We start from the raw sequence: 27,594 nt of genomic DNA on the forward strand, positions 1-27,594 counted from the left end.
TATAGAAAGTCCTTCCCCTACCATCCTATTTGTTGACTTTTGCCATGCTGGTTGCTAGCGAGCACAACAGCAAGTTAATACTAGGCATGGCAACCCAACCCATCCCGTTCCAATAAACCCCTTCTGTCTTGTACAAATAGCTGGGCACACGAATAATCCAACCATGGTTTACTCAACGTTAAACTAATAGTTTCACCAAGACCAACTATATCATCTTTCCCTAACAGAATTACAGGCCAAGGCTCTGGTTTCACTGCACAGAACACACATGTCCTCAGCATTTCTCCACGGCACCACTGAGGTGAAGGCTGGAGCACGTCAGATATCCCTTCTCCTGCTCCACCCAAAAGGCTTTTTACATCCTTTCTGCTGGAACCACAGAGCACGTTGGATGTGATGGAAAGGAGGTCATGGAAGCAAAGCTGCTGTGCCAGGTTTGCACACGTGTGCTGAATCCCATGTGCGGACTGGGAACGTCATCCAGCTGCAGCAGGCAGAACAAGAGAAGAACCAAGGCAGGAGCTTGGTGTAACTGTGCTGCAAAGATGGAAATACCATGGCAAAGGCATGGAAAAGGCAAGGAAAAGGGACAGAGTAACTCAGCCAGCGGGTGAACAGGGCACAGCCACTTAGGCAAAGCAGAGAGCACCGCCTTGAGTGACCACATGCAGAAGGCAGGAAAATCACAGCCTGGTGCAATCCCCCAGGCAGTGGGGGAGACCTGATGAGCCAAATGCAGAAAGGATCATCTATGAACAACCCATAGCTAGGATCATCCATGAACATCTGCTGGCCTCCAGAATGGACCAGAGAACCAGAGTCCTCTTGCTCTCTATAGGAGCCCTCAGAGACCAGCAGGGACTGGACTCGGTGCCAGGTCAGGAGACGCCCATCTGAAGTGCTGCTGTGATGGGCCACAGGAAGGATGGTTTGGGTGCTCGCTCTGCACTCCCCAGCCACATTGTCTGGGATGCAGAAGGGCCCTTTCATGAAGACAGGCCAGTGGTGCTCACCAGGGAACATTTCTGACCTAAGGCAGGACACCTGACCTGGGATAGCACCCATGAAAACCTGCAATATCCCAGGTTTCCATTTACAGGGAACAAAAACTCACCAGAGAAAATACAGCCAAAAGAAACATCTTTTACATCCATAGTGGAGCACGCGTGTCCCACACCTCACATTGCCAACAGCAGGGAAAGCAGCTTCTGACATCCAGCTCGCCCAACAAGCATCAGCCTCTTCAGCAGTTGCGTTTCTCAAGAGCTGATGAGATTTTTGAAGGAGGGGAAAAAATTCACTAGTTACAAGCTCAAATCCAATGACAGCCAATTGAATCCTCCCTCTCTGGACCTTTGAAGACACTTCCTCAAGCCCCTGTGAAGCCTTACACCTCACCCTGCCCATGTCCTCTGATTTATTAACTGTTATAGGAGTTGATGGCTGTGACTGCAGTCGGAGCTCACTGGGAACTCTCAGCCCGCGCTGCTGGCTCGGAGCTGTACATTTGTTCCTCTCCAAACTTCACAGCCACACTGATTTGATTCCAAGCAGCCTGGGCATCCTGCAGTCCAAATGGTTCATTATCTCTGGCTTGCTTTAAAAGGTCAAGAAACGCTCTCCGCTTGGCAGATGGACTAGTGCAGGAGCCGCGAAATCTCAGGGTTTTAACATACCCAGGTTATTAAATAGTGACCTCTATCCTGAGCACACCAGAAGTTGGTCTGAAGTTTTTAAACAAAGAAAAGAGGGGATATTTTGAGAAAATGATTTTTCAGCCCCATTTCCTTACCGAAACCAAACCAAAAAACATCAGAGAAAATGAAGAAGTTGGATCTCAAAGCAAGTAACTACTCCCCAAGTAACTCCTTTTCTCACTCTTCCTGTACTTGTTTTCTAACCCAATGCCTCCAGGCCCTTCCTCCCTGTTCTTAAACTCATTTTTTAACACTGCAGCTACTGGAGGAAAGAAGGAAAAGACAAGAGCAGGAACATCCTCCCCAAGTAAAGCACCAATTCAGCAGCTCTTTAGTTCCCATTGCCTTCATGTTATATTGCAATTCAAAGCTCACAAGCATCATACCGCAAACACAGGCAGCGGCTCCCTGTGCACCAAGCGAGCACCTTTGGGGCCATGGCTATATTGGGCTGGGTGGGTGCAGGTCAGCTGTGCTCACATCCCACCTGGGCACCGGGAATGGGATCAGGGCTGACAGAGTGGCATTGAAAATCCATCACCCCCTCTTCGTCTCCAGAGCGCTTTGCTGCCAAGTCTTGCTGACCTTTAAAGCTCGAAGAGCTCCAATGAAGACAAATGCACCCAGCAGCTCATCATAAAAATGAGCCCCCAGAATAGAAAGCCTCTGGGAGTTTGCAGTGCTTTTGCAAAACACGGATCAGATCGTTGTAGAGTCCTGTGCCAGCAATCAAACTCCTTGGCTGGCACCAGGACTGGTTGTGCCCTTTTGGCTCTGAGTTTCATGTGAACTGGGATGCTCCTTGTTACCCTTTGCATCCCACAGCTCTCCATGGAGTATCGGACAGGAATTGTGAATGCCAGCCCCAGATTCCCAGCCTGGCAACACTCTATAGAACCCAGACTTCAAGCTCTGCAGACCTTTATGGAGCCCAAGCTGAGTTTTATTTATTCCAATAGCTGCCTAGACAAAGCATCCTTTATAAACTCCATTAAGCTTCTGCTTTTAGCAAATACTTTCTCTCTCCACACTGTAATTATCTGCCAATGAAGCAGAAACCAGCAGATTGACAGGATCCACTCCCAGGATTATAATGCCAGTTCCTCTGTCACAGGTACATGTGTCACAGCAGCAGAACCAGCTTATTTCTGAAGTCATAAGAGGTGGTGCAGAGAAGAATGCAGGAGGAGCTGGAGTAAGAGGAGCAGGGGAGGAGATGCTCTCTGGGGTGATGTTCCCCACTCTGCTCTGGGATTTCTCTGTGCTACACCCAGTTTGCCCAGAGCATCAGCTCTGCCTGCTGCTGGAGCAGCTCAAAGGGTGAAGACAATGGCTGCAGATCTCAAAGTGCTGCTGCCAGGCAGCGGAAGGAATAGGTGGGTTTGCCAGCCTGGGTGGAAACTGCAGCGTGCAGTTGTGAGGGCATCAGCAGCCCTACGCCTGTCTGCAAAGGACACACATGCCATGGGCCCAGCTGCAATCTCAGCTTGGTAATTCAGTCTCAGGCTTCCAGTTCCCAAAATGATGAGAACTGGTCAGAAACAGCAACCAGGACCAGGAACCTGCCAAGCTCCAGGGCACATGGGGCTTTGAGTGGTTCCAGGAAGAGAAGCTCCCTCTTGGACCGAGTAGTGATGCTCCTTAGCATGCCCGAAAGCATCCCTGAGCCCGGCTGTTCTGCCTCACATCTGAGCTCTTCACATTCCCATGAGACAAACTTACACCCACGGACGATGGGTCCACCCGAGGCTGCTGTCCCGATGACCCTGTCCCGTTTTGTGTCCCTCCCCAAAAGGCACCTGAACACCCGGTACAGCTCAGCCCAACAAACCAAACCATTGTAGCTTTAAGGCACCGCTCCAGAAAGAAAAGGCCTTTCAGTGCAGGGAATAGCATCGCTTTTCCTCCACGCACCATCTGTTTGCCAAGATGAAGAGCTCCGGGCTGGCGAGGCTTAGTCATTCGGACAAGAATAGGTCCCACTGTACTTACACTTCCCAGCTCCCAAAATAAAAACCACAGCAAGTCACTGACTTCACTTACCCTATAGCAAACACGGAGCTGGCACGAGGAAACACCCGACTCTGCTATCCCCTAATGCAGAGCCAAAAGATGGACACAGCCTCAGGACCCCCCAGTCAATGGCCCCTTCAAACAGCTTCATCAAGTCCTGTTGTTTTTTCAGAGGGAGAAAGGGAATTGCTGCTTCAGAACATCCGTACAACACATAGGGCCATTATCATCCCATTCTGCAGGGTAAAAAATACAGATCCCAGAAGCCAAGACTCAGCATGTGCTGGAGCACCCAGAGGTGCCAGCAGATCCCTCCAGGCTTCATGTGTCCCTGGGGCTCCAACTCTAACCACGTGCCCAAATTTCAGCATCTGGCTTCCCTTCTCAGCTGGCTCAGGAGATGGTTTTAAACAGCTTGTGGGTCTCTGAGCCAGGATAATTGAGGAGACAGAGGTGGGTTTGCCTTCTGTAACTTGAAACCTCAGATGTCTCTTCTATCCCAAACTCGGTGCTGTCCTTAAGGTTGTAGGGTTGCCCAAGGGCACAGTGCTATTCCTATGGGCAGACTGAACCACCTCCCCAGTGCCACCTCTCCAGCATCAGAGCAAACCAGGCATCTGTGCAGCCCTGAAACCTGCTTCACTACACAAAGGTCCACTGTTACTCACCCCTCCAGTCTTGCCAGCCAGGAGGAAGAGGCAGCGGATGCAGGGATGCAATTCATTTCCCACGTGGAAACTGGTTTTCCCTGAATATCCCCTTGGGCAGCTCCTCACAGCCCCGTTTCTCTTGCTCTGCACCTCCACCTCTGTGTGGTACCTGCTGGAAGCGCTGCCTCATGGAGCAGATGGAGCCATTTGAACAAAACTGGGAACAGGTACTTAGCATCCCAAGGGGAAGCATTTGGAACTGCTGGGTAAATAAGTCTCTGCAGGCCAAATTCAGCTCTCCATCAGTGCTACGGGGAGCAGTGACAGCACAGCTTGTGCCTCAGTGCTGCTCACCAGGAGCCAGACCCACTGCCTGGTGTCAACACCACCACTACCACTACAGGGGCTTTTGCAGAGGTGCCAGAGCCCCCCCCCCCCCCAAGCAGTGGGGTGACCCCCTGCTGCCCAGGTACTGCCTGGGCTGGGCTCAGCATCAGTTAACCCAGCAGCAGCAACTGAAATTCCCCCTCCATTCCTATCACATCCTTTAGGGACATCAGCAGAGCACATCCCCTCTTCAAGCTCAGATGTCCATCCTTCCTCTGCCCAAATCCTGGGGGAAATTTGGTCTCAAGCTCTCCATCACCTCTAAAAAGCCACACAGCCCTGTTATTCACTGCCATGCCCAGGATACACGGCGACACTGCCTGAATCCTCCCCAGTAAATAGTTTATAGGTGGCAGAAATACCTTGTCCCTGGAACCCTGATGTCCTTCTGATAACTCACTTGTCCCTGTGACTCCATAAGTCCATATTTGCTACTCAGGTCCCCTGGACTTCCCCCCAGTGCCCAGCAGTCTCCAGCCCTGGCTGTTCCCGTACTGTAAGGCTGCTGGCTCAGGTGGGGATGCAGCTATACACCCCCAACCCTGAATCAAATCCACTTGTGCCCTTTGCCATGCATTGCACTGGTTATTCCCCAGGATGGGTGTCTGTGCTCCCCATCAGCTGGGAGAAAACCAACCCAGTGAGGACTGGATGAAGCACAGAAGCAGCCCAGGGAGCAGCTGACCTTGCTTGGGGTTTCCTGGCTTCTTTTACTTACAGGCCAACCTAACCAGTATTTAAATATCATCTTGTTCCCCCACCCTTTCTTTTTGTCACCTGCAAATTTAGATTAACAAGGAGGTTTGACAAAGTGCTACTGTATATGTTAATAAACCCATTAGTGTCGGCCCGCCTGACATATAACCTGCAGAGCCTCCAGTGTTTACTAATACGATTGTCAAAGCAGGGGAACATTACTTTTTAATGACATTTCATATCACTTCAGTTGAAGTAATATCCCGGGACATGATAATCAGAAAGCCATTTAGCTGCAAAACTATGTGCTGAATAGAGCCTGGTGCATGAAAGATGCTCATTTTGTCAGAATTAAAACATTTGTGTGTGCTTCATAAGTTGTAAGTGCATTTGTGGAGGAGAAACCTGTGAAATATTTACTGGGAGCAGGTCGCTTCAGGTAAATGTGGCTTCAAAATGAAATGCTGGGAAAGGGTATTATTATATTTGCTGTATCTTTTGCATGTAATACATCAATTGGCAACCCATACGTATGATAGGCTTAATAAAGCAATGAGATTTTAGAACTTCTCTTTAAAGAATATCTCTGAAGTAGCCCTTACCAGCCCAGCTGAATTTATTGCTGCTTTCCGAGCAGAGGAATGGCTGCAAGACAGACTGAGATGGACTCTGACTTTTGTAGAGCACCTCTCATGTTCCAGGTGACTCCAAAGAGCTTTGTAAAGCGATGAGCACAGTACAGAGACAGCAGTGGCACAGTAGCTACAGACAGTCCTGCTGCCCTTATTAACAGTTCTCTCCCCAGCTTGGACGTCTAGGGCCATCTCAGAGCTTCACACTGCACCTAATCACAGCAGACCAAGGAGAAGAGGATGCTCAGCCAGGGGAGAGGGAAGTGGGGAACTCCCTGACACGTTCTCCAATGCCTCAGAGCTGCACTGGGGTCACTGAATAAAACAAAGATATCATCGTGGGTCAGATAAAGATGCAGAAATTAAGAATAAATTCATATTTTCTCCTTTTTTAAAAGGAAGAACCAGGGGGATCCCTCCATCAATCTGTCAGAACAACCTTTCGGATAGAAACTAGCAATTGATTTAGCTGGAGTCTCCTGCCGGATGGTGGATAGAGCTGATTAAAGCTGTGCATGCACTATTAATAGGAGCAGGATGCCTCGCTGTCATTATTATTAATTACACTGCTGTGATTACTATCTGTTCATCCATCCACCCATCCTCCCTTCTCTAATCCCAGCACTGGCCAAGTATGACCAAACACAAACCCTTCCTTTTTTTTTGTTCCCAGTTTTCCAGGACGGGGGTGGGGAAAGACCAAAAAACTTCATTTACAGGATTTCTTATTAGTATGTGTGAGAGTGTGAGCGTGCCTTGTGTGTGAGAAAGGGAGTGCTGGGAGATGAGTAGGTGTGAGGCACGTGGGAGCATCGGGCTGTGAAAAACGCACAAAGGGAAAGTTAAAGCCAAAGAAAGAGACTTTGCATTTCATGTTGAACCCACTGGATTCCTGCTCCATCCTCCCCTTCCATAGGAGCAGTCCCACGGATGGGCTCTGACCCCCTTAGAAAGCCCTCTCCCACGCTCACAAGCACAGCCCCACCTGGGAGCCAGGTTCTCCTAAAACCACAGACACTGGTCCCAAGAAAGTCCAAGATTTTCCTTTACCAAATAATGAGACTGTGATAAGGGGAAACAAATGGGCCCTTGGAGCAGGGAGGGCTGCAATAAGAGATGAATTATTAGTCCAAGATGGAAATCTCTTTTGATAAATGACTGGCCCCAAGCAAGGAAGGATTCAGCAAAGCACAACAACGTCCTTGTTGTGACACGAGGAAGGGGAAGGAACAACCTTATAAGGGGCAACAAAGGCTCTGCGCTACCACCTTGACCAATTGGTTAATCAAGTGTATCCCACGACATCAGTGCAGTTCCCTCTTTGCATTAGTTACAGCATCTGAATGTGGTGGACAGCGATGATGTGTTCAGTCCAGGTCCTGGTTTGAAACCACCACCAGGAAAGAGGGTAGAGCAAAGCCTGCTGATGGGTCCCAGTGTCAAAAGCCCCTCGATCCGCACAGTGCTTCAAAGCTAAGACAGACCCAAAAAGACAAGGAGAGAGAACCAGGTTTTCCCCTTTCTCCCCTCCTGCGAGGAGCTTGGCTCAGCAGGATGGGGTGATGCTTCATAGGCCAAGTGAAAGAACTGCTGTTTATTAACACTGGCCCAATTCTTGGTATTTTTAAAGCCTAGTTCATTGAGGGGAGAATATCCATTGGCATCACTGGAAATAAACCTGACAATGAGGCACTGGGCAAGGCACTGGAATTAGCAAGCTTTAGCATCACAGCTCCTCCTGGATTTTGATGGGGGGGTTCTGTATGTCTAACTCCAAACAAGGTACAAGGACCTCTGTGGATTAGTACCCAGCCATGAGCAATGACACTATTGGAGTTTCTAAGTCCCTATAGCCTAGAATGCCGTTATCCCTGGGGACTGGTAACTGAAGCCTCTGGCACCACTATTTTTAGTGGGCGATTTAAGCAGAAACAGTGAGCAGAAGCACACATATATATCTCTGTGTATGCTATGTATACACATATATACATGCTGCTAAAAAACACGACTGAAATGGCTTGAGCTCAACTTGCTAAACGTATTTCTGCCTTTCTCCTCCCCCAGAAATCTCTACCAAAACATACCTCTCCATCTAATGAGATTAGCAAGGTACCATGCTAGATCTTTATTAGTTAAAGCTGACCATAGTGCAAAACTTGGCTGGAATCGTCAATGAGCTGACTGCCAGAGTGAGGAGTGCAGCCAGCAAGCAGATTTATTCCAAATGGGTCTCTGCTGTTTGCCTTGGGGAATATGCTTCCTTCTATTTAACTCCCTGAAAACTGGTAGCCAAAATTCAGCTCTCTTTATGCTCCCTGAACCCAAAGGTACCACCACTCCCACTGGCCTTACGCAGGCTGAATTCCACTGGCCGCAGTGATTTATATGAATACAAGGTAAAAGAAAAACGAACCTATTTACTCCGATGGCTCACAGTAGGATTTAGCACTGAGGACATTTATATATGGCAATCCCTGCCTTCTCTGACTGGCAGCTTGAAGAGACCAAAGTCCCAAATATTAACAGCAGAGCCCTGGGTGTTTATATCAGCAGTGCTTATCTTTACAGTCATCTTCTGCCCTCAGAAGAGTTCGTTTGGCTCCCAGCATTCCTCTTTTGTAAAATATGGGCAGGGAGGAACAAGTGAGAAAGATCATTTCTATTATAAAATGCCTGGTGCTGGCCTCCCCTGGCATGCAGTCGCTGATAGGAAACCTTTCACGCGATCTGCACATTCCTTTCGTGGGTCACACCCAGAACCTCCTTTTAAAGGTCTCAGGAGGACCAGCACATGCCTTAGGGGAAGGAACAGAGGCCAAAGCATGGCCATGTATGAGCGTTTCACTGCAAACAAGTTTCTTGCTTTGGAGTAGAAACGGGATGCATACGCAGAACAGATCTGGTTTCCATCAGCCCGTTATTTATAGCATTGGTTTCACACCATGGATTATACACACTCATGCTTGTTCTCTCAGGCTCTCAGTGCTTTGCCACGCTTCCTTCTCACCTGAGCAATGAATCTGGGTGTTTTACCCTGCCGTGATCAGGCTGTTCATGTCCCATTTAGTTGTGCGTTCACTGAATACGCTCCACAGAGCTTGGCTGCTCATGAAATGAGAGCTTGCAAGCAGAGTTCCTCCAAAACATCCTCCCGAGCCTTGGGCCAAGGTGGTGAAGGATCAGTTTATCAACAGTGCACAAAGGAGGCATCTCCTGAAGCCCTCAATTCACAGCCCCCAAACGGATCCCTAAGGTTGGATCAACTGAAAACACCTTTGGTACAGAGAAGAATATGGTCCCATGAAACAAGTTACTCTGCTCTGCTGCTGCACTCTAACAGCTGCATGGTGGCAAAGACTCGATAGGAAGCCCCATGGTGGCCACCTCACCAGAAACTGCATCAAAGACCTCCTGTATTAAACAGCAGAGGCCTGAAAGAAGCTCCTACACAGCACAGTGCACAAGGAATTCTGCAGCCCATCACTTGCTGATCATTCATATAGAGCAGAATGGGATGGTAGGTTCCATCTGGTATGCCTGGAGTCATCAACGTTGTTCTAAGTAGTGAGGTTAAACAATGGGTATTTGGTCCCTGCTGTTGCTTGAATGAGATCTGTTGTCCATAATAAAACTCCTGGCACATGATCAGTCACTGTCTATAAACCCAAATTACACTAAGAAAAGCCAGCATACTGTTAAACAGTTTTAAACCATCATTAAAGAACACCATCTCCAGTCAGCACATTCTGAAGAGCCACGAGGAAAGCATTCTTCAGGTGTCCCTCAGACAGACATAACAGTGCAGAACACGGCTGATGGCTCTTCTTCAAAGTTCCCTGCCAACATCTGCATCCCAACACAAAGACTAGGCCAAGTTCTAAGATACCTGGAACCAAACAACAGTGTTCTCTGTCCCTGAGGTCACAATAATCAGCAACAACACCCTAACTCTGCTAAATGTTACTGGCAAAGCAGGGCACGGGTCTCCATCATGAGCTTGCCAAGCTGTCCTCCAGGAGGACCTCAAGCCAGACCATGGGCAGCAGAACAGGCACCTTATGCCAGAGTCACCTTCTGGGCAACTGCAGCTTAGTGAGTGTTGGCTGAGTTACCAGAAAGCCACATAAGCACTTGGACTAAGCAAGGTGTACTCCAGAGACTAGGTGACAGGTTTGGTCTACTGCTAAACCTGTGGGTGGCTCAAGTTTGGGGAGATGGATTTTACCCCCTTCTTCTGGAATCGGAGGGCTCGATTCAGGCGCCTAAACACAGATACCTGCACCTAGCGCCTCTGCAGATGGGTCAGTTCCACCCAGACGTCTCAAACTGCATCATGGGGTTACCAAGCAACCAAAGGTACCCAAGTAGGACTTCAGGAGGGAACTGCAAGTACAGTTGGAGAACTGTGGGATGGAGAGGAGCTGCTTACACTGAGATACTTGTTAAGGTGCTTAATAATTTAGCTTACCAAAAAGAAGATGAAGAAGTATCTTATTAACAATAAAGAACACTTACTAAAGAGATCTCTTACAGCAGAACTCTCTTTAATCTAACAGACAAAGCCATATCAACATCCAATGGCTGGAAGCCAGAACTAGACAAATTCAAACTGCAAGGAAGGTGCCAGTTTGTAATTGGAAGAGTAATGAGCCATTGGAATTAGTCACCCCGGGCTGTGATGGATCCTCCACCATCTGAGTGGATGCCATTCTAAAAAGCGCCACATTGCAGGCACATATTTCTGTGTTTGGGAATTACTGGGAAAGGCTTTCCAGCCTGCAGGAGTTGTTTGTGCTCTGAAAAACAAACAAAAGAAGCGTTACGCTGCTCAGTTAACAATGGAGAAGGGAGGTAGAGGGACATTCAGCAGACAGCCTGTGACACTACCAGAACAGGATGCAGGTCACATATTACCATTTCCCAGCCACATTTTTACTCTCTGGAGCAGTCCAGAGCCCCAGAGCAGCCTTTTTGGGGCAGTAATCTCAGCTTGGTGACATCAAGCTCGGGCACAAGGCCAGGTCCAGATAAGACACAGGGAATGGACCGTATCAGCCAAGCAATCCTGCTGGAAACACCTCCAAATCTGCTTCTTACAAGAAGTCTGGGAAGAACAGGACATGTAGATGAAGCATGGTGGCTCTTGCCGCATTTCCAATGAGAGCCATCCCCAGGACTCAGCTCTCTCCATGCCTTTGTCCAACACAACTGTGCCCAGAGCCCTCTGAGCACCCATCAGTGTACTACAGATGGGTGCTCTGCAGCTGACCTGCTTGCTTTCCTCCTCTTCCCAAGGAGCATTCCCATCTCTTGCATACGATACAGGACAAAGTACACAAGAGGCACGTTTCCATCTTATCTCCAGCAGGCAGGAAAAAGGGAAAACCACAGGGGAAACAGTCTTATGCCAAGACAGAGCTGTTCTGGACCCATTGTATGGGAATGCCTGCTGCCAGTTATCATGGAAGAGCAATAAACACCCAGGTTCACATGAGAAAGTCTGCACTGATGACTTCAAGAGTATGCAATGAAAATCAGCAGGAAGGGCACACACAGGTAAAGGCACTGAAGGCCACACTGGGAAAGAGGGAAGCCCCAGAACTAAGTGAATGAATGATTCCTTTGCTTCTCTGGTACCCAACGTCAGGTTGCCCTGAACAAAAAGGCACAGATATCACTTCACCCCACTCCAAATAAAAGCAAGTTTTAAAGATGCGTAGACATCAAATCAAATATTTCATCAGGTTTGTCTAGTTTCATCTGGGGGCTGTGAAAAAGGCTTTTGAGACATTAAATGTGGGTAAGTGGCTAAGGCACCTGTTCTGAAATACCCAAGAGAAGTAAGACAGCTTGGTAAAGACAGAATGAAGCCTTCTGAGGTAGAACCTTTTGAGATAGTCTTTCTTGGCTGAAAAAGTGCAATAAATTTGGGGATGGTTTTATGAAACCCCTGCAGGTGCACTGCTGAGATTTCACATAGACCATAACCAGGAAGGACTCAGCAACACACCGGCTTGGAACAGCCCAAACAGAGAAACTCTGTTCCTCCTCCTTTCCCCAGCCTTTGCCTGCAAACACATCACTACAGTTAGCACACAAAACACCATTCATTATAGTTAGAACCCAGGAGCACAAAGTTAGCTCTTACACTGGGGCTGGGATCAAAACGTAACACAAATCTTTAAAAGCAAGGATGAAATACTGAGCCCTCTGAAAGTTCAAGCAGAAAGAAATGTGACTGGTTCTCAGGCAAATGGGAAAACCCTATAAAAGGATCTTTAGCTTTATTCATCTGAGTTCATTCATTCACACCCACTGAAGGTGCTCCAGATTTACACATGGTACGGGGACTCAGGGCACTTAGTGGCAATACTTTGGTTTCACACCACCGCTGTGTACCCAACTGCCTGGGCTCAAAGTACCCAGCACTGCTCAACACTGACCCTCGTTCTGCCTCCTATTATGGGCAGCAAGTCTTTGGTTCAAGGGCTGTGCTACTCGAGGTTTTATGGGGGTCCTGAATGTCTAAGGAGCTCCTAGAAGTCCTCCATGATCTCAGTATAATTTGCCAGGAACAGTTATGGCTCCAAGTAAACAGGTTCTTAATGACTCAGAAGCTACTGGAAATGTCCAGACCTTTGTTGAGAAATTACATAGCTAAGAATTACCCAGGGTGCTGTGGACATGACGGGGACTGTTATTACAGTAAGATCATTTTTCAGGTGGGAACCTAACCACAGAGATACTGAAGCAACCCATGCAAAGGCACACAGGGTATAACACATCCTGAGAAGGGTGAAACAATCAAACCAGATCTGGCCAAGGCCAGCCCAGTGACTGGCTCTTCCTTCTGATGGTTAACAGTAAATTTCAGCAAGTGACACGGGGATGAATAATTCGGCTGGATGGGCCTGAGAAGTGGCACATGGAGGCTGAACTTTAGGGAGAACCCCCCCAGTGCAAGCCTGGTTCCGAGTCCTCCCAAAGGAACCATCTGACTTAGAGCATCTTCCTTGGACTGAGTGAAACCCCACAAAATACACCCTGTGCAGCCCTTTGCACAGGGCAGCAGATGGACCCCATCAGTTCATGGGATGAGCAGGTATTCTCCACGTCTCACTATGAACCTTTGGTGTCTCTGCAGTGCAAGTGCAACACCCTCCTTTGGCTTTTTCAGTCCAATGGGTCTGGCCTAGCTATAGAGGCTGTGGTCTTCATTAGCAGAACTGCCATAGGACCTCTTCTGATACCACTCTGCAGAAACAGCTGGTTTCATAGAATCACAGAATGGTTTGGGTTGGAAAGGACCTTTAGATCATCTAGTTCCAGCCCCCCTGCCATGGGCAGGGACACCTAACGCTAAATCAGGCCTCGTCCAACCTGGTCTTGAGCACTGCCAGGGATGGAGCATTCACAACCTCTCTGGGCAACCCATTCCAGTGCCTCACCACCCTAACAGGAAAGAATTTCCTCCTTATATCCAATCTAAACTTCCCCTGTTTAATTTTTAACCCGTTACGCCTTGTCCTTTCACTACAGTCTCTAACGAAGAGTCCCCCTCCAGCATCCCTATAGGCTCATGAAATCAGCCCTGGATCTCTTCTGACAAGACTTATTTTGGTTCCTCTGGTAAGAGCAATGACACCAAGAACTGCCTCCTGAACAGGAACAATCTGGGATTCAGACAGGAACAAAAGAAAATGGGAGGTAATAATCACTGGACTATGCATCCACCCTGCTCCCAAAGGTTCCCTGTTTTCTGAAATGACTGTCCAGGTCTGAATCCACTCAGGGGTCCCAGGAACACCCACAGCTACAGACACCCCTTCCCTTGGATCAACGAGTACGACACTGCCTGAATGACAGCAGAAGTGGGATGGATGAGGAAATCTTCCCTCACAGGGGGAAATCCAGCAGTCAGGATACCAAGAGGGTGGTCTGCCTGTTAATTCAGGAGACAGAATTCAAACTGAAAGCTCCATGTGGAGCAAATTAGCAGAAACTAATTCTAATCCGTCCCACGCTGGCACAGAGGCACGTCAGCCCTGCTTAAAATTGCACCTCCCTTTAGATCTAGGCTGCCCCTTGTCCTACGTGGAGAGAAAAAAGGATGGGGAGAGGCTGCATCACACTCTGCGTGCAGATGGTCCGTATTATTGAACCTCTGTGGAGTATCAGCCACTTGCCCCTGTGCCCCATGATAAATCACAGTCTCCTTCAATGGAGAACATTGAAGGGGAAGAGCAACGCTCTGTGGGACTCTGATTGGGTTTAAAGTCAGACTAGTTAAGGAGATGTAAATACTGAGCCCCTATCAGCCTGTAATTGTCATCATCATCCTGTTTAGGGAACTACTCACATCTTTGAGCAGTTACTCCGTGTCTCCTCCAGCCCAGGAGAAGGTCTGGAGCCCATTTCCGGCAGCCGGCAGAGAGCTGCTTTTCTTTAGTTGACACAAACAGAGTTTGTCAGCTTGTGCATCTTTGGTTTCTGCTTGGTTTAAAGCTGCTGCAGAGTCCTTGGGAGCAGCGTAGCAGCTGGAAACAGAGAACTCACAACCCGCACCACAAAGGTGCCCATTCAGCAGCCACCGGTCCCCCAGGTCCTGTCCAACAAGAGCATCCTCTGTGCGGTGGCCTTTGGGACAGCACCCTCGGGCCCTGCTGAGAGGGGGGAAGTGACACTTCCAGTGGCTCTCGTGGAAGGCAGAGCTAAAACGTGTGCATTCACTTTCTTCTGCAGACAGAAAACTGAAGAAACACCCCAGCAGGCCAAAATAAATACATTTGGCATCTTTCCTGCATCTGCACCGGCACGTTCGTGGCACTGAAACTGAAAACAGGCCTGAACCTTATTTACACTAAAGTCTCTTTCCATCACTTTGGCAGTAGGAAAGGGCTTAGTCTCGGTACATATTATATTTTCTTTTCAACATGTGTAAATGAGGATCAAGCTTTTACATTGCTTAAAATAGATGTAAATGACCCTTTATGCTGTCAGAATGGTGTCGAGAAGCCTTCCTGCAATAAAAAAAATCAGCTCCATTATGCTTTCATATCATGCTCCATTCATTCAGTTTTAGTTTCCCAAACTCAGGCAATTCCCCTTGACCTTGGCAATCTGTGCTGAGATTTTACACAGCTGGGACTAAACCCAGGGTTTGAGGAAGGTGCATGAGCCCAGAGAGAAACACACCAAAACCTTCAATCTAAACTGGACTTGAAGACCCACCTGGAAGACCCCCCCCATCCCCAACAGGCTCTAGGCCATCTGTGATAGATTTATTCTATTAGTTGCTTTGAAGACTTTGTATATTCCAGTCCTCTTTACAAAACCATGAAAGGGAGCAAAGAGAGGCAGTGAGAGAATAACAAGACACGCTGAGCTGCCATCAGGGTTTTGATGCCTCACAGATGGACTTGCCATGCCTCCTGCTCAGGCCCAGGGGAAGCCACCACCATGAATCCCTGTTCAAGCCACTGGTTTGGCTCAATTACCAGTTTGCTCTGTGCACATGGAAGGAGACCCTGCCAAGAGAGGAAGTGGCCTTCCTTGGATCTCTACTATTGAATGCACTCATTTTCCTTGAAGAGATAGTCTCTGAGCACACAGGCTCAGATCGAAGGGCTGTATGAGCTACCCAGGTTATCGGTGGTGAAGGTCAGTGATGTGATCCCCATCCCTTCTGCCTGATTAATGCAGACAAGAGTTGACCAAGGAGCAGGCTCAGTCCAGACAATCTGGCAGCCCAGCAGGGCTAAGGCAGCCCATGTCCTTAGGCTCAGTGCTGCAGGAAGTGTCTCCAGGTACCTCAGGGATGCAGAGCCTTGCTTTCCCACCTCTCTGTGGCTCTGTATGGTAAGTAAATTACTACAGCCCTTAGAATAAGGTGATATATTTCCACATTGCTGTCTTTTGCCAGTGAGTAAGCTCCAGAGCCAAGAAGGGGTTGGCTGTTACCCTGATTAATTACTGCCGGTGCTCCTTGCTGCCCACACTGCCTTCTCCCCTTTCAGCTCCTACTTGTGCTGTGGACTACTGGAAGAGGAGGGCTTTCATTCCAGCTTCTGGACTATTAAATCCAGATCCCATCCATGCTACTGCAGCCCCAACCTCTCTTGCTCCAACAAATAAGCAAAGGAACTGCACCCTTCCTTTGGAGCCATCATCACATGTGGAGACATCCTGACAGCTCATCAATACGTTCCATCCTGAAGAGCTGGAGCAAGTGGTACTCAACCCAAGTGCAAAGTGAGTTCCTGGAATATGCTGAGGCTGTGTCTGCCCACCCCATCCCCAGGGCGCCTCTGCAGGCACTGCCTGGCCCGGCATGGGATAACCCAGCCGAAGGGCAGAACATTTCCAGTAACCATCATTTTCCTTACAGAAGAATGCACGAGGGATTGACAACACTTTCCTTACTCTCCTCCTCCTCTTTTCCTCTGTAAAATAACCCTCTCTGCAGCATCGCCAGCTGAATGCCACTTCCCAGCTCTTCTCCAGGAGCAGCTGTAGTTGGAAGCACCCAGAGAAACCCAAGGGTTTATAAGGAACAGCTCAGAGGCACCCTGAAAACTGCAGCATGCTACCGAGAGTGCTGCAGTGTATTATCCCTTTTCTTAATTTCTGTATAGTTCTGGGTAAGGTTTTAATTGGGCATTGTATTTCAAAGCCAGGCAGTAGGACCTATGCAAAGCACTGGATAGTTTCTGCATTAATTGACCATCAAATCCTTCCCCTTTGCATCTGTATTCTATTATTAGAGAATGTAAAGCAGTTTATAGGGCTTTTAACCTCTTCAGGCAAACACTCAGTGGAAGTTATACCGCTGCAGGGACCATATTAGCTTTACAGACTTGGTTTCTAATCCAAGGAGAGGAGAAAAAATGGACACGAGACAGAGCAAATGAATGATTTTGGGTGTAAATCAGCACACCACCATTAACTTTGGTGGAGTTCTGCTGATTTATGCCAGCAAAAGATCAGACATTTGATCTGCAATCAGGTCCTTGCTCCCAGAGGACCAAAACGGTACCAGACAAATCTTCACAGACCATTTATCAGCCTTTCCCACTACATTCTTCCCTGCTGCCTGGAAAAGCCCTGATCCGATGCCAGGAGCCATCTGGCAAACCGGGCACCGTGATCTGCACGTACACTGTGTGCTCAGTCACTTGGAGGAAAATCACCTTCCAGCAAGTCACTTTGATGACCTCTGTGACCACCCAAGGCTCTCATGATGCTGGTGTCAGAGCAAGAACCACGCTGGGGACTGGGAACCTAAATTGGGTCCTGCAGACTCTAACTAAAGCTGCTGGGCTCTTTCTTCAGGGTCTCATGGGAGTAAGCACCGTTCCCAGACCAAGAGAACTGAGATGGAGGCAACACAAGCTGTCATGGGATCCTGTGTGCAAGGATGATGTGGATGCCGTGTGTTATCACCAAGGTAGGCAAACAAGCATGAAGAAGTATTGTGGTGGCCAGGGCTGATAGCTCCTCCTGTGCATTGGGTGCTGGTTTCAAGCAGCATCAGACAAGCCTGTGCATCTTGTGGGACCTGCAGAAATGTACCTGATGGGTGGGTTCACCCAGGTAGCCACAGCTTCCAGTCCTAGTAACGTGAGTGCTCACTATCTCACCCTCTTCCAGGATAACAGCCAACATGCACCATTTCCACTCAACCTAACATCGGAAGGATGACCAAACTGTCACACCAAAGCTCCACCTACCTCACTGTCCTGTCTTCAACCCAAAAAAGAGCAGATGCCTAGAGAAAACAACATCAACACATGCCATGTTTGGTACTTTCCATCCAAAGAGCTGGATTCCCCTAACAGAGGAGTTTGACACCCTCAGACCTGAACAACTGTTGCAGAAAGAGCAGGAAGCAAGCCCTGGTGCCATCCTACCCACGGCAGGAGAGAAAAGAGCTCGTAGTGTGTCCTTCAGAAGAGTCATCTGAAGGGACAAGATGAAACCTATCCTCACAAAACCAGATGAGACGAGCGATGTTTGATGTCCTGTCTCTGTGCAGCAGGATGAGAAGGAAACTCCTCACCTCACTTGCCTTCTTTAGCCTGTTTTCCTCACACAGTTGCTCCACCGCCCCACAGCAAGTGGGATTCTCATTCTGCAAATCCCTACACTATTTCTTTGTTCCACAGTAACCCCAAATGTCACCAGATAGAGCCCAGAACAGTGATCATGGGCGTGCAAACGACGGTGTAAGGGCCAGTGTAATGACCTTGTTCCTAAGCACTCGACAACGCTTCCAAGTATCTTTGTATTTAGTTACTTGGTTAAGGTCCCGAACGTCTGACTCTCAGGCACTGTGTTTTTATTGCTACAGAATGAGCCAGAAACCATTCAAAACCTTTAAAAAGTCTTTTTAAATAGTCAGAATGAGGTTACAGTGTTGGCTGCCTGGCAAACACAACAGGCATTTCAAGTGGGAAGGAACAGTCCCTTATTGCATCTGCTGCTGGCATTTAGGGCACGCTGATCACTAACAATTCCCCAGCTCCAATGCTCAGCATCCTGCAGGCTGGGCAGAACCATAGGGAGCAAGGGGAGAGGAGAAAGGGGCTAGGTGAAAGGAAAGCCTGGGTTGAGAGTTAGCTGGAAATTTTCATTACAATTCATCAGAAAATGCTCATTTTTCACTTAAAGAGTCACAGAAATGCCCTGGTTTCCAACACCTGCCAGTGAAACATAAGCTGGGCTCCACCAGCAAACCCTGCCCAGATCTGCCTGTGTTCCACCTCACCTCAGGTGTCCAGGTCTGGCACCCTGGACTTTATAGAAACCAGAGCTTTTGACAAACTGCTCTGGAATTGCCTTCTGAAAGTGCTGGTGTCCTTGGGACAGACCTTAAACCCAGTGCAACCCTCCCTCCACCCAAGGTCATGGCTATTGATACCCCATCCCAGCCACTCCTTGGCACCACCACCATCACCAACCCAGCTGCTGGCAGGAAGCCTCAAGCAGCATGGTAGAAGGGAGGAATTCAGACTAGATACTTCTGGTGTTCTGGGGCCTTTACTTCCCCATTCTGGGCAATAGAAGGCCCATCACTTCTCCACCAGCTGGTAAGGGCTGCTTAGGGAAAATGCATAAATATCAGAGCCAAGCTCCCTGTCCTTCCTTGGCATAACTTCTAGAAGCTGCAAGTTTCCTCAGGACACTGAAGGAAGGCAAAGAGCAAAGATGATGGTCAGGAAAGCACTGTAGAAAGGCTGAATAGAATAATTTAAAGGTATTATTAATAATGATGGCAATTACAGTACTAGAAAGCTCAGTGGTTTTTCATACAGGGCTGAAAAGGGAAGAGGAACAAACCCAAGCAACTTCCACAAGAACACAAGAGAAGCAGTAACGCGCTGTGGAAACCAAACAAGATCAGTGTCCAGAAGCAGCAAGCCAAATCCTCTTCTTCACTAAACCAGCACGGGTCTCCTGGAGCTCAGGGGCTGGAGGAGAACCAAGGCTACCTCCCTCTGACCAGGGCAGAGGATATTAAAGCCGAGCTTTCCAAACACCTTTTGAGAAGTCAGCTCAAAATCACTGCAATTAAATAAGCCAAGGCATTCCCCCGAGGCTGTGCAAGAATCTGTGCTCTGTTCTGCTGAGCTGCTCTCCCAAGAGCCACCGAAACAAGTGTCACCCACCTATCACACCCCTACGTGTGTTCGCACTTCCCTACGCGCCATCAAGCCATCGGCTTGGGTCGCTTCTTGAGGACCATGCAAAGGCCGTCAAAACCCCACCAGTCATTAATTCCCAGGAAGCAGGCACTGCCTCATTGGTAATTACTTAAATAAACTTCCCTTTCGTGGTGTCTGAGCCACGGCCTTTCCTTCTGACACGTCCCAGGAAAGCTTTCTTTAAGGTAAGATAACACAAGGGTTGTGGACACGAGCTGGGCTGCACCTGACTAAACACTGAGCCCATGGGTGATGGCCGCATGGCTTGAGTGGGATTTCACTGCCTTGCTCCCCAGTCCAGCACAGCCCCTTCCAGCTCACAGCAGAACAGCCCGAGTAGGATTTCCCCTTATATATGCAGCGTGTATCCTTCATGCAAATCTGTCTCATAAATCACTGCATCCCAGGTGCACCACAGAGTAATTTGTTAGGAAAATACTGTTCCAACCAAAGGATCCAGCATAGCACAGTGGCCATTAATTAGGAGGGGCAATAACCAGGATAGGGGTGACTTGGAAACCTGACAGCCTCTGAAAATGATTCATCCTGCCTGACCTTAAATCTTAGATCCTGACTATTGCAGACGGAGCCGCCTTCGCAGGCAGGAAGCATCAGTCATGGCCATGTTCATATCCCCTCTCCCTGCCCATGGCTACAGGACACATGAGGACCCCCAGCTTAAAGAACTTGGGATTTGGGTTATTAGCTAACCCAAAATAACCGAAACAAGGGGCACTGTACACAGAACCACTCTGCTTTCTGCAACTTCACTAACAAACAGCTGCAGCCTGTGCTTATCTCACCTTCACGGCTATGAGAAAGATCTTACTGGTCTCAGTGATTTATGCTTCTATCAGCTGAGATCCTGATCTCAAAACTCCAAGAATATCTTAACTTCTGCTGTGCCATATGATCACGCTATCTCTGATACAGAATTCTACCCAGACATCTCAGTTTGCTGCAGCTAATCCAACAATAACCCAAGCAGCTCCAGTTCTCACATGTTTCCACAGTATTTAGAATACTCCCAAACTGCTTATTCTTATCTACAGATGTCAGGAATACACTTTGCCAACCAGACCTTTGACCCACTTCCATGTAAAGATAATGTGAAGTTGCATGCAAGCACAGGACTCGTTTCCAGAGGAGGCAGCATGAAGTTACCAAAGTAAAGATCCATTTAAGTTAAAAGTTGAACAGTTTTGCTGTGGCAAGAGAAAAAAATCTCAGGATCTCAGAGAGTGCAGGGAGGAATATTGCACCGAGCTGAGGAAATGGACAAGCAGTCAGGCACAAAAACCTTCTACAGCTCTGACAAAGAAGCAATGAACTCAAGCTCTTGTAGAGCTTAGCTTAAACCAAATGGATAGAAAAAGGAGACAAATATGGAATTAAGATATTTCCCCTCTAATTGTATTAACTATAGTAATGGGGTGACATATAATGGCAAAAGAAATCTTAATGTGCGTAAGAAAATACAAACTAGAACACCACATAGGTTGAGCACTTCAACAGCATCCTAGAAATAGACATTTTAGACCATTTAGACCACATCACAGGTATTCAAGACTTTATCCATGTTCACCACAGCCAATACTTGCTGTCAGGCAACTGCAGAAGACATAGAATGGTTTGGGTTAGAAGGGACCTTAAAGCTCATCCAGTTCCAACCCCTGCCACAGGCAGGGACACCTTCCACTAGAGCAGCTTGCTCCAAGCCCCTGTGTCCAACCTGGCCTTGAACACTGCCAGGGATGGGGCAGCCACAGCTTCTCTGGGCACCCTGTGCCAGCGCCTCAGCACCCTCACAGGGAAGAGCTTCTGCCTAAGAGCTCATCTCAGTCTCCCCTCTGGCAGGTTAAAGCCGTTCCCCTTGGCCTTTCACTATGTGCTAGTCCTTCTCCAGGTTTCTTGTAGCCCCTTTAGGCACTGGGAGCTGCTCTAAGGTGCTCTCCCCTCCAGGCTGAACAACCCCAGCTCTCAGCCTCCTCTGGGCTCACTTGAGCCGATCCACGTCCTTATATTGGGGACCTAGAGCTGAATGCAATAAAAAACTCCATAAACAGCCATGGTAAAAATGCATCAGGAGCTCAGAGTAGCTCTTGGTGGGTTTCTGGCCCTACAGTGCTGGATTTTAGCACTGCCCATACACATTTATAGCCCTGAGGTGGTTGAAAAGGACTGACCAGAAGCAGAGACAAAGGGCAACATGGCACTGCTCAAACACAGCCACCTACCAACTGCTTTACACAGATGAAGCATGGCAACAAGCATCCTCCCAAGCAGCCCATGGCTGGCACGGACTGCCAGACAGAAGGATTTCTGCCCTTTGGTCTGTTCAATACAGCACTTATCAACACTCTGGGCCAGCTGATGTCCACCAGACACCACTTTTGGTGCTGGCATTCCCCGGGGAGTTCTTGGTGCACTCCTAGGTTCCTTGTTAGGTCCAGACAGGCACAAAACGCTCAACCCAGAGTCCAGGAGGGAGCAGATTTGCCCAAAGACACGCCGAGGACAGGGCTCCCTGCCATTACTAAAGTGCTTTGACCCCTGCCCTCCTGGAATGAAACCAGCCCCTCAAAGCTCCCAGTGTGAGGAAGAGAAAACTGCAACCGGGATGGAAAACTCGGAGTTCAACGCTCACAAGCCAAGGCTGCTAATCTTCTTGTCATGGGAGCAGACTCACCCGGCAGAGGGGAATTCCTGCCTTTGACTGGACTAATTAAAGGCATCGAACTCTGCACCCGTTATGGCTTGATGTGCCTTAATCCGATGTGACATTCGCCATACGCGAGGAGCGCCGGCGCGCACATACGGTTCTCATTGCTGAGCGGGGTCTGGCACCCGCGGGGTGCCCCAGCTGCAGCACGCTTCCTCCCCTCGCTGGGCTGAGCTGTGTGGGGTGGCAAAGTGGGCGATCATCCCACCTCAGAGCCACTAAGGTCCTGGTTAGGGGAGAGGAGTGTGGTCTGCCCCAGCGCTGAAAGGTCATTTGAGAAGGCGGGGATGGGATTGGGATTCAAAGCTTTCCTCCAGTGCAATGGAAGTGGAAGGTGCTGAATGAGCAGTACCTGTTTCTCTCCTGTGCAGGCACAGGAACTGTATCTCAGGAGTGCAGAATATTCCCAAGCATTTCAAGGCCAGGTTGGACAGAGCCTTGGGGTGGCATGGTGTAGGGTGAGGCGTCCCTGCCTATGGCAGGGGGTTGGAACTGGATGATCTTAAGGCCCTTTCCAACCCAAACCATTCCATGATTCTATGATGGTACACAAGATTGTAAAGATCTCACATTAGAGAAGTTTCAAGATGCAAGATGGGTGCTTGGATAGAGTGATGTGAACCATAGATAACACTTGTATTACTCACCTCCTGTCCAGGACTGGCCTCTTGAAGCCCAGGGATATGTCACCACACTCAACCATGCTCAACAGAATCCTGAACCAGCCCTGGGAAGAAAGCTTGGGCATGGGAGGGCAGTCAGTAGCGGATGAGTTGGGATGTCTGTGCCACAGGAGAACCTGGCTCTGAAGACCTGGGTTGAGACGCAGACCCTGAAAAACAATAAAGCTTTCTCAGTGGCACTGCAAGAAATCAACTTTCCTCTTCATTTATTGAGTGTTCTGTAAAAGATTAGAGTCCCACACCACTATTACTTGCACTGTCAATTAAAAGTGTTGGTCTGCTAGGTCGGATGGCAGCAGGCAGCCTGTTTATATCTGCAGGTCCCAAGTTCATTTCCAGTTAATGATCCATAAAAGGGACTGCAGCATTTCTCCTAGGAAGATTGCTTGGAAGCAACTGATAGACTGCTTAGGCTATGGGAGAAAAAAAGCACTGAAATACTGTCATGAGTTATAAATCAGGCAAAGTCAGCGATGCTCTGTAAGGAGCAGTAACGTTTGGTGCATGCTGGTACCAACGGCTGGTCAGTATAAGCTGCTTCAGAGTAAAACCAAAAAGAGGGTGATTTCAGTACAACTGAAATGCAGAACATGTTCAAATTCATATCTAATAAAGCAATTCTTGTTTATTATTGAAGTACCAATTGATTATTAAAAACACATTTATTGAGGCTGGACCACAAGGTAACAGATCTGTACCTCTGGCATAGTTGCGAAACCTCTGTAAACAGCGATTATTAGAAACAGATTTATTGAGGCCTAACGATAGCATAAGCTGCGTATCAGTTACAGAGCTCTTAAAACCTGATCAGTGTGTTCTTAAGCCCTTTTTACTGAGGGTTTACAGCTCAGCAGTAGGGCTACACGTCTTCATTTGGTGTTGTTAAGCCACACAGAATACCATCTTAATGCTCATTTGATACTTCATTAAGGTAGTGTTTGCAGGGAAAAGACTTCCCCAGTGAGAACCAGGAAACAACAATCATCTTCCTTCTTCCAACAACACAGATCACAGTCACTATTAGACCTGTTGGTGAATCTTCTCATTGATCGCTGAACCCCTCTTTCAGTGGAGCATGCGGATCAAGGGTGATCTGAGGGTACGACATGCAACAGGCAGGGTTGCATCCACCCCGGTGCCCGATGCTGGGAACACAGTGAGTCCTCCTGCCTACAGCCATGCAGCTCAAACCTCTGCTGGGCTTTGACCAACTCAACAAGCCCTGGTGCTCCACTCTTGCTGTAAATTGACTGCAGTCAGAACTGCAACAACACTAAAACTCAACAGAGACCAAATGCCGCCCAGGAGAAGGGAGCTGAGCATGGTGAAACCAGCACTAGCCACAGCCCGGTGAGCAGCAGGCAGAGGGTACCCCAGATGTGTCGTCCTTGTTTACTCACAGAGAACAAGTCCCATCCCATTGCTCCCTTCATAAATGATTGAAGACTTGCCTGGTGAAGCCACTTTTCCTCCTGTCCACCATTGCCAGTACCCATGGCTCCTGCTGCAGCCACCACATCTGGTACCTCCATCCTGCACACAGAGTACCAGACTACAGCACAGCCACCGGAGACTCCCCAGCACCCAGTGAGCCTTTCCCATATCTTGGGATATCTGAAGGGGACTACAAGGATGCTGGAGAGGGACTCTTTATCAGGGACTGTAGCAATAGGACAAGGGGTGATGGGTTTAAACTTAAACAGGGGAAGTTCAGGTTAGATATAAGGCAGAAGTTCTTTACTGCGAGGATGCTGAGGCACTGGCACAGGTTGCCCAAAAAATTGGTGAATGCTCCATCCCTGGCAGTGTTCAAGGCCAGGCTGGACGGAGCCTTGGGCAACATGGTCTAGTGTGAGGTGTCTCTGGCACGGAATTGAAACTAGATCATTTTAAGGTCCTTTCCAACCTGAACCATTCCATGAGTCCAACAGATCATATCCCAAATGCACAACCAGCCAAACAAAGAGGCAGCAGAGAAACTGCAGCCGGAGCAAAGGCAGCGATTTTGCCCAGATCATGCAGAACAGCTGGGGCAAAGCCCAGGGGAGAAGAGAGCTCTGCTCCTTTTCCTTTGCCATGCCTTCAGACCTCCCAGCCTCCACCAGAGGAGGAGGGGAGAAAAGAGCTCCAGATTACTGCAGAACTCCCCTAGCTCCAGTCTCCTCTGTTCCAATGTATATATTCCACTACAGGTGACATCATGATTGCTGGAGTCTGACAGGTGATGCTGTAAAATGCATGAAACCATAAAAATTTCAACAGCAGCAAGCTCCATTGCCGCTACATCTGACAGCACTTAGCTGCCCAGCTAACACAAATATTATAAAAGCACTCGGGAAAGAAATCCAACCTGCCTGACCTCAGTTTTGGACTAATAAACAGTACAGCACGACCAGATTTCACCCACATATCATAAACAGACAGCTTTTAAAGAAACCAAAGCAGGGTGCTGGTAGGTGTAAAGAACTAAGGCAAGAGATGAGTTGGAAGCGGGCAGTCGTTGGTGAAGCCGCAGGGTTTTCTGCCACTCCATCTCCCTACCAGGAGGGGATCTGTCTTAGGAACTGCATAACTACAGCTGCAAAAAAATGCTTGCTGGTGCTACGCAGCCAGAGCAGGGGTGCCTAAATCATGTCAGAACACCTGATGTTCATTTCTGCCCCATCCACAGGGAAAAAGTGAGTAATCTTGTCTCCGAAAGCTGGACAGTAAGTGAATCCAAGAGAATTATTGCCCTTTCTGTCATCACCCTCAGCACTACATTTGAAAAGGCCAAGGATCCGTTTCCTGTTTCTTTCTGCTGTGAGTCCCTCTCGTCTCCCTGGAGGAGGGGAGCACCTTGCCTTTGCTCTGTGGAAAGCTCCCTCTGAAGGAGGCGAAGGAGGATGCCCACGTGGGCAACAGCCTCCCATCCCCACCAAGGTGAGCCAGGCAGATGTGGGTTGGTGGCTCCAGCCAGGGCAGGGGTTTTCAAACCAGACATGATGAAATGGATCTTCAGTTTCCCCAGGAAGAACTGATTTCCATGGGTTATCTGGGAATAGTCCGATACACGGATGGGCAGAAGGAGCCTGTCACCTCCCACCCCAAAAGCTTTCTAAGCAGATGCTGGGAACTGATCCTGGCTGTTCTTAAGTCACCTCTCAGAGACACACAAGGTCCAATTTCCAACCCACCCTGCATCCATGCATGAGAATCCCCAAGCATACCTTAGCCCTGGGACTGTCCCAGCACCCAGGGCCACCAGAGCCTGTGCCCAGCAACAGGCACCAACCCACTGGGCATCAGCGCCAATAAGTGCAGCTGGAATCCGATTTGTTGTTAGACATAGTGACAGTGTTGAGACAGGCAAGCAACAGAAGTTACTATAAATACACATATAGCTCCATTAAACCCCCTTTATTCCAACGATTGGAGAACTGTCTCTTATGGATGCATACACCAGAGTGGGAGCGAGCAGAGCAGCAGGCACCAATGGGGCTGCCAGCTCTGGAGCTCTGTTACCAGGCAAAGGAACAGCAGCATCAAACCCACACTGTTCACCCAGTGATGGGAATCAGCAACAGTGGTCAAACCTTCTAAATGTGGCTTTTGATAGTAAAGGTAGAACTATTTAAACGTCACTTTTTCAACCATTTCAACTACTGCAAAATTCTATCCAGCCTTTTTAATCACAGGTTTCACCGAGCACTTCAGCGGAGAGCGAACAACGATCATGTTCTCACTAAATCAGCACTGTTCTTTCACCATTACACCCTTTGTGTTGAACTAACTAGCAACAGATCAGCAGATTTTGCAGTTTTTCGTTACTGGAACAATATGCATAATGAAAAACATGAAAAGTGCATTCACTGGACCGAGTCGAAATCTTTTTCACGTAAATGGGTCCCTATTTTGCAGTCAGATTTGTCAGAATTGACAGCAGCTGATAGAAATGTGATGGCTGCAGTGATTGAAAGCAGCTGATTCAGACCAATACAGGACAGCAACTCCTTGGTGAGGAACATTGACTCTTACCTACTGGGGGGGCAGGACAAGCTGTTACGTGGTAGGTCTTCACCTTTTCTGCTCCTGTTCTTCTAAGTCTCCAGTTCAGCAGCCAGGTCCAGCTACAAACAAACCCAAATCACAGACTTTTACAAATACAAGCAGACATTGAGATGATTTAAGCGTGTCCTTTGCAGTCACCTTCATTCAGAGCCAAGAAGATATTTAGGCACCTAATTTTGGATAAACTAAAGTGGATGTCATCCCCATGGGAAGTTTCCTGCCTAATCCTTCCCTGGATCACATCCCATGCCTCCCTGCTGCTTCTCCACTGCAAAATACAGTGGAAAATGCTAACAGGACTTCCCAATCGTACCACTTCCAACTTGGGTTACTCAAGGGCTCAGCTACTCAAATTCAGAGA

At 48.4% G+C, this 27,594-nt stretch overlaps 1 long non-coding RNA gene across 3 annotated transcripts in view; it reads right to left on the reverse strand.

The window, feature by feature from the left end:
* Positions 1 to 23,316, reverse strand: part of LOC134174594 (uncharacterized) — a 34,292-nt gene extending 10,976 nt beyond the window's left edge. For 2 of the 3 annotated variants that reach the window (XR_009968705.1, XR_009968704.1), the window contains exons 1-3: positions 23,148 to 23,316; positions 10,743 to 10,871; positions 7,061 to 7,179 (exon numbers count right to left, since the gene is read on the reverse strand). This is a non-coding gene — a long non-coding RNA (uncharacterized LOC134174594). The remainder of the gene's footprint in view (positions 1 to 7,060; positions 7,180 to 10,742; positions 10,872 to 23,147) is intronic. The other variant, XR_009968706.1, reaches the window with a different exon arrangement.
* Positions 23,317 to 27,594: the final 4,278 nt, after the last annotated feature.

The sequence above is a fragment of the Pezoporus occidentalis genome, unplaced genomic scaffold (assembly GCF_034315485.1).
Source record: "Pezoporus occidentalis ecotype Australia unplaced genomic scaffold, CSIRO_AGI_Poc_V1 ctg62, whole genome shotgun sequence".
In the NCBI taxonomy this organism is placed as follows: Eukaryota; Metazoa; Chordata; class Aves; order Psittaciformes; family Psittacidae; genus Pezoporus; species Pezoporus occidentalis.